Source organism: Salvelinus sp. IW2-2015, unplaced genomic scaffold (assembly GCF_002910315.2).
Source record: "Salvelinus sp. IW2-2015 unplaced genomic scaffold, ASM291031v2 Un_scaffold1674, whole genome shotgun sequence".
Classification (NCBI taxonomy): Eukaryota; Metazoa; Chordata; class Actinopteri; order Salmoniformes; family Salmonidae; genus Salvelinus; species Salvelinus sp. IW2-2015.
The window spans coordinates 32632-41012 of record NW_019943076.1 but is presented as its reverse complement, the minus strand read 5'-3'; the positions used below and the strand labels follow the sequence as shown (position 1 = coordinate 41012).

At 46.9% G+C, this 8381-nt stretch overlaps 1 pseudogene; it reads right to left on the bottom strand.

The window, feature by feature from the left end:
- LOC112071652 (zinc finger protein 513-like) overlaps nucleotides 1–5178 on the bottom strand; it is a 12525-nt pseudogene extending 7347 nt beyond the window's left edge.
- Between the last annotated feature and the right edge of the window lie 3203 nt (nucleotides 5179–8381).

Sequence of the window (8381 nt, the reverse complement as noted above, 5' to 3'; positions counted from 1 at the left end):
TTTCTCATGTGGCGTTTTAGAGGATGGTTGGAGTATCGAGAGGAGAAACTACACAGAGAGCACGTGTACACCTTCATACAGGCTTCTTCATCACCCGCCTTACTTCTTCCTCTTCCTGTCTTGCACCGCATGAGATTGGACGGCTGGGGTTGACTCCTCCCTTGTGAGGTGTCCTCCAAGGCTGTGTGCGATTCCGATTGGACGTCCTCCTCACAGGTCGTGCAGTAAGAGTCCCACCCCAAGTGTAGTCCCGCTCCTAGGTCAAGTCGGCCCCAATCAGTTGACCACACCCCTTACAGGAGAGGAATGCTGGAAGGTGAGTCATCCGGAGCCGGAAGGCTGGAGCTTTCATCACTCAGAGAGAACACCGTCAGAGCTGGTGGAGGGAGAGGGGATACCACAGCATTAGTCAAGGCCTCGGAAATCCAGGTGTGTGTGTGTGTGTGTGTGTGTGTGTGTGTGTGTGTGTGTGTGTCTGACCTGTGTCTCTGTCCAGCCCCATGATCTCCGTGTCTCCAAACTCACAGAGCTCTCCACTAAGCAGGAAGTCACTGTCCAGAACTAGGCATCCTGGATCACACTCCACACCGTCTACTGCAACACATACACATCGTCATCATTATACTACACACACACACACACATCATCATTACACTACACACACACACAGCACATTACACACATCACACACCAGCATCATTACACTACACACACACACACAGCATCATTACACTACAAACAACAGCATCATTACACTAACACACACACCAGCATCATTACACTACACACACAGCATCATACACTCCACACAGCATCTTACAACTAACACACACACAGCATCATTACACTACACACACACACATCGTCATCATTACACTACACACACACACACGTCATCATTCACTTACACACACATCGTCATCATACAACTACACACACACATCGTCATCATTACACTACAACACACACGTCATCATTACACTACACACACACATCGTCATCATTACACTACACACCACACACATCGTCATCATTAACACTACACACACACATCGTCATCATTACACTACACACACACATCGTCATCATTACACTACACACACACACATCGTCATCATTACACTACACACACACCACTCGTCATCATTACACTACACACACACATCGTCATCATTTACACTACACACACACATCGTCAATCATTACCACCCACACACACATCGTCATCATTACACTAGCACACACCACAGTCATCATTACATCTACCAACACACACACATCATCATTACACTAACACACACACACAGCATCATTACACTAACACACCCACAACCATCATCATTACAAACACACTACCACACACAGCATCATTACACTACACAAAACCACACGTCATCATACACTTACACACACACAGTATCATACACATACACACACAGCATACATTACCACACACACAGCATCATTACACACACACACAGCATCATCTACCACTACACACATCGTCATCATGACACCCCTACACACACACAGCATCATTACTACACACGCAATCATGACACTACACTGTCTACCATAATACACATCATCGTTACACTTAGTGGTTTTCCAGGGTCTTGCTGTCAGTGCAGATTACACAGCTGTCTGCTGCTCATGATAGCTCTCCTACATGTCATATGTGGAGTTCCATCTTGTTGTGACATGGTGTATGAGATTGAGATTGTGGGTCGGTAGCTGTAACACTTCCTGCTTGGTCTTAAGCACACGAGCGGCTGTTGTGCTTCGTTGGAAACAGGAAACTACCGTCCTGATCCTCCCAAGGAGGCGCGTCCATCTGGTTCACTGAGATTCTCCTTGTGGCATGCTAATTGATCACATGTGCAAAGCAAGCTATCGTTGTCCCAGTCCAGCTTCTATCACTGCATTTACTTGGTTCTTGTGTATTATCTGTGGTGGTTGGGATATTCCTATTGGGCCTCTCTAGCTTCACTCTGCTACTGCTCCTAGCAGACCCGCGCCAGATGTGTGCCTGGTTGTGACTCTCTAGAGTGGGAGTGTCTGTAGCACCGGATTCACTCTCCCACTCCTCTATGGTGTAGTGAGCAGTCACAGTCACGTAGCTTCTGTTAGCCTGGAGGTCCACCCCTCTTGGTGTAGTGAGCAGTCACAGTCACTAGCTTTCTGTTAGCCTGGAGGTCCACCCGTCTGTGGTGTGTAGTGAGCAGTCACAGTCACCTAGCTTTCTGTTAGCCTGGAGGTCCACCCGTCTGTGGTGTAGTGAGCAGTCACAGTCACCTAGCTTTCTGTTAGCCTGGAGGTCACCCGTCTGTGGTGTAGTGAGCAGTCACAGTCACGTAGCTTTCTGTTACCCTGGAGGTCCACCCGTCTGTGGTGTGGTGAGCAGTCACAGTCACGTAGCTTTACGTTGCCCTGGAGGTCCACCCGTCTGTGGTGTGGTGAGCAGTCACAGTCACGTAGCTTTACGTTGCCCTGGAGGTCCACCCGTCTGTGTTGTCGTGAGTGAGCAGTCACAGTCACGTAGCTTTACGTTGCCCTGGAGGTCCACCCGTCTGTGGTGTAGTGAGCAACAAAAGTATGGCCTCATGTCTGCAGTGATAAACATCCCAATAGATTTGGTGATGGCTTCAGCCCGGTCTGATTCTGCAGCAAAGGATTTAAATGCCGCGGTGAGAAGTTGTTGTCTCTTGGCTGAGTTGGCTCCTGTCACTGACACACCAGGGTGATGACGCTTTAAATGCGTGGCCATGCTCCATGTATTTCCATGATCGTACGGCTTTCTTACGGCACAATGCCTTCACACCGTAATGGTGTTGTCCKCCACCCTTCTTCRGTCATCATATTTGACAGGGAAGCCAAAATGCTCCAATACATGAGACTTAKATGAAGCAGGAGGCTTTTCCAGTTCTTCWGCTCCTCCCCCAGSCYTGGCTGTCACTGCTCCTTTTTCTTCTTTGCTTTTTGCAACGCGAGCATCCAGGATTGATTCGTTGGGATTCAACATGTCCCGTTCACGTGAACAGTACAAACAACTGCTTTAAAAAATAATTATCAAATCAACCTCCAGGCTTCAGAGAAAAACACAGCACACATTTGTCTTGTCTGCTTACTGCAATTCTGCAATTATTACTTTCAAAAGTAACAGCGGCAGTAAAACTGTGTTTTACACTATGATGGTTAAACTTTGCAATTGATCTGCGGTTCACAAGCGTGCCGAAACCGTGGGGGGTGATCCGTACGGGTCACGGGTCAACTACGGTCCATAACACCACTAGTTACACTACGCTGTCCACTGCAATACACACACACAGGAGAGAGCAGATGGAGGGGGGAGGAGAGATGGAGAGAGAGGGAGATAGAGGAGGGAGGAAAGGGGGCAGGGGAGGGATTGAGAGTGGAGGGAGAGAGAGAGGGGGGAGAGCGGGACAGAGAGGGGGGAGAGCGGGAAAGAGGGAAAGAGAGAGAGGGAAAGAGAGAGGGAAAGACAGAGATGGGAGAGAGAGGGAGAGGAGGTCAGGTAGGGGAGAGCCTGTAGAGGAAGTGGAGACAAGAAGAAGAGAGGAAGTCCAGGATGAGATGAAACACACACAGAAAGACAGGATGAGAAACACACATCCGTGAGAGGAAAGAGGATGACGACACCGTGTGACCCAACATATAAATCATGCACACATGCATGACAAACACACAGGAGAGCAACAACCAAAAAATATCTGTTCAGTCGTGTAAACTGATGGGGGTTTAGCAGCTGTGTACACCTCAACTCGCTCACTAAATGACCTACTCCTTTATCAAAGTTAGATATAAATATAATGTTACTATCCAAATCAGTACGAAAGATGGATTTGATTGATTAAGGTTACAGTTAATCTAGTTACCATCCATGAGCCAGGGATCACTCCTGTAGTAGGTAACGGTACACATAGCAACATATCTCTGACATTGAAAGATGTAACCAAGACTCAAAGGACATCCAGCTAGTTAGCTTTGTGACAACTCCTTCACTACCCAGTCGATAGCATGACTAGTAGCTAGCTAGGTTATCACACTTTACTTACATTTCACGGGCTGTGGGTTCGACTGTTTTCTCCTCGGCATTCTCCCTCTTCTTTATCCGCCTCGCTGTCCTGTCCGTCAGCCAGTCGCTGTCCTGTCCGTCAGCCAGTCGCTGTCCTGTCCGTCAGCCAGTCGCTGTCCTGTCCGTCAGCCAGTCGCTGTTCCCGCTGTGGTCTGGTGTCGCAGTCAGCGCGTCAATCCCTCTACTCTGTCATCTTCCTCTTCCTCCAACGGACAAACGCAGAAGTATCCGTGCCATCGATCAAACACACTAGTTAGCTAGCTAAATATATGTGCGGGGACTGGCTGTCTCAGTTTGCCATTCTCAAACTCGTTAGTCAAACCGAGAACATCATTAGCTAGGTAACTCGCAAAACACATCGAGCTATAGAGAGAGAAATTGGGGAGATGGAAGCTAATCAGCTAACGTTACATATAGCTCAACTATCTAGCGTTCAGTATTTAGGAGAAAACAAATWGTAAATTACGTCAATACGTTTGATGAAATGCAAAGGCTACATTGATATCAACTTAAGTTGTCGTTTAAAAAAACAACAACTACCTCTTACTAACTTCGTAGAAGGTCCATTGTGTACTTACAGCAATTTCCTAGAGCGTGACGTCAGAGTCATTCTAAACTACTTCCGGTTATTGGGGCTTGTAGTTTTTAAAATGTAGTCAGCTAACTTTGTACTGTTGCAATTATCACATCCACACACTACAGAGCCAACAAACGTAGACTTTTTTTGGAAGAAAAAATATAAATGTATTTTTTTCATTAGCCTCTTTGTCTAATACTAATTTAAAGTTTAAGCTAATTGTGCACGCAAATAAGTCCTAATACCGCACACATCCTATCCTCTGCCGGTTACAGAGATCATTCAGTGGCATCATTTGTAAAAACAAATCTGTAATTACCTGATACTGGGTTTGACCACAWGGGGGCATCACTGGTCGTTTTTTTGTTGTTGTTGCTCCTGATAGATTAGAGCAACTAGAACTGGAAGTTTAGAAAAGGTCTTTTTCGTAATATAATATTATAGGTTACTGAGAGAGGAGCAGCATGGAAACAGCCTTTTAAGAATCACAGGAGATTAAGTTGTTTTCCCTGCTCCTCCTAATCCAATTATGTGTTTATACAAAGCAAATCAAATTCTATTTGTCACATATGCCACATATGCCGAATAGAACAGGTGTAGACCTTACCGTGAAATGCTTACTTTACAAGCCCTTAACCAACAATGCAGTTCAAGAAATAGAGTTAAGAAAATATTTACTAAATAAACTAAAGTAAAAAATTAAATTAAAAGTAACCCAATAAAATTACATAACAATAACGAGGCTATATACATGGAGGTACCGGTACCGGTACCGATGTGTGGGGGTACAGGTTAGTCGAGGTAACTTGTACATGTCAGTAGGCACAAAGTGACTATGCAAAGATAATAAACAGCGAGTAGTAGCAGTGTAAAAAACAATGGATATAGTCCGGTGGTATTTGATTAGATGTTCAGTGGTCTTATGGCTTAGAGGTAGAAGCTGTTAATAAGAAGCTATTTGATCTAGACATGGAGCTCCGGTACCACTTCCCGTGTGGTAGCAGAGAGAACAGTCTATGTGTCACGCCCTGACCTTAGTATTCTTTGTTTTCTTCATTATTTTTGGTTCGGTCAGGGTGTGACAAGGGTGATATATGTTTTTGACCTGTCTAGGGTTTTTGTATGTTTATGGGGTGTTTACTAGTCTAGGTGTTATGTATGTCTATGGTTGCCTAGATTGGTTCTCAATTAGAGGCAGCTGTTTATCGTTGTCTCTGATTGGGAACCATATTTAGGCAGCCATATTTCCTTGAGTATTTCGTGGGTGATTGTCTATGTTTAGTTGCTTGTGTCAGCACTATGCTTATATAGCTTCTTGTTTGTTGTTTTTTGTATAGTTCGTTCAGTGTTCTCTATTTAATAAATATCATGATGAATAAATACCACGCTGCACTTTGGTCCTCCTCACCTCTTTCTACAGACGACGGTCGTGATACTATGACTTGGGTGACAGGTGTCTTTGACATTATTTTGGGGCCTTTCTCTGACACAGCCTAGTATATGCTGGAGTGTTTACGGACATATTCAATCTCTCCCAATCCCATTCTACTGTCCCCACATACTTCAAGATATCCACTATTGTTCATGTACCCCAAAAAACAAAGGTAAATTAACTAAAGTAACACGACACCGGGGCACCACGACACCGGGGTAACACGACACCAGGGCAACACGACAACAGGGCAACACGACACCAGGGTAACACGACACCAGGGTAACACGACACCAGGGCACCAAACAAAGAGAAGAGATTAAAGTTTGCTTGTGTCAGCACTAGCTTATAATAGCTTTTTTTTTTTTTTGTTTGTTGTTTTTTGTATAGTTCGTTCAGTGTTGTGTCTCTATTTAAATATAATATCTGGATGAATAAAGTACCCGCTGCACTTTTGGTCCTCCTCACACTCTCATTCTTACAGTACGTGATGGTCGTGTTGACACTACATGACTTGTAGGTGACAGTGCTCTTACATCTATTTTGGCTTTCTCTACAGCTAGTATTTGCTGAGTTTTACGATCATATTCAATCTCTCCGCAATCTAACTATTTCCTATTCTGTTCCTCCACATCACTGTCAAGATATCCACTATTCTTGTTCAATGTATCCCCAAATAAAAACAAATGGTAAAGTTAAATCTAAAGTACACGACACTGGGCATACACGATCATACATGGGCCAACGATCGACCGACCCGGTGCGTGGGGGCAAACCTGTACGACATCCGGGGTAACATCGAACTCAGGGTAAGTCCGAGTCACCAGGTGTAACGACGACACCTTTTGTGAGGTTGTAAAACGACACTAGGGCAACACGATCACCGAGGGTAGATCACGACACCGGAGGCACCTCGACACCGGTAACACGACACCTAGGGGCAACACGACACAGGGCACACTTGATACGACACCAGTAACACGACTACCCAGGGTACTATAACGCACAGGTACTAACGACACCAGGGATAACGAACACCGGGTAACCGGACACCTAGGTGCAACACCGACACCAGGGTAACATCACACTGAGGTGGCATGACGACGACACTTAGGCACTACGGCACCAGGTTGAATCAACGACACAGGGCAACACGACACGCGGTAAACACGACATCCTGGGTAACTACGACACCAGTGTAAACACGACAACCGGGTAGACACGACATCCAGGGCTACTTATCGACACCTCAAAGTGTGTCATGAACACTGACCACCGGGGGAATAGACACCTGGGGTAAAGCACGACACATCCGGGGAGAAACACGATCACCGGGGCAACACGAACGACGGGGTGAAACGACATTCGGGGTAACACACACCAGGACTACGACATCCAGGGTAACACGACAGCCTAAGGGCCTACTACACCGAGGGGTAATCAACGACACCAGGGCAAGACAACGAACACCCAGGGTAATCACGACACCAGGGGGCAACAACGACACAAGGGCACTACGAATCACCTAGGTACACGACACCGAGGCACACGACGACCGTCTGGGTAACACGACACTGGGGTAAACGACGACACGGAGGTAAGCACGACACCGGGGTAACACGACACCGGGGTAACACGACACCAGGGCACTAAAACGAACCAGGGCAACGACACGACACTCGGGAACTACGACACCAGGGGTAACACGACACCTGGGGTAACACGGTGACCGTACGACACCGAGGGTAACACGACACCAGGGCAACACGACACCAGGTAACACGACCACCGAAAGGGCAACACGACAGCCAAGGTGACCGTAGTAACTGAGGGCCCACGAAACCGAGGGCCCACGAACACCAAGGTTAACACGAACTACCAGGTAAACGGAATGACACCAGGGCACACGTACACCATTAGGCCACCAACCGGACACGAGGTAACACGACATCTAGGGTAAACATACGTACACCAGTGGTAAGCACGACACCTAGGGCAACTACGACATGACCAAGGCACCACGTACGCAACCAGGGCAACACGACACCAGCCAACCCCGACTACCGTTGGCACTTCACCGACAGCCAGGGCAACAGACACCAGGAAACACGACACCCAGGCACTCACGACCCAAGGGTTAACCACGACATCCAGGATCACCGGATGACACCGTGGGTTAAACAGCGACATCAGGATCACCATGTACACCAAGCACTCACGACATCCAGGGCACCGTGTCTTCCCTTCCCTTAGTAGAGCGAGGCAACAACAGTGGT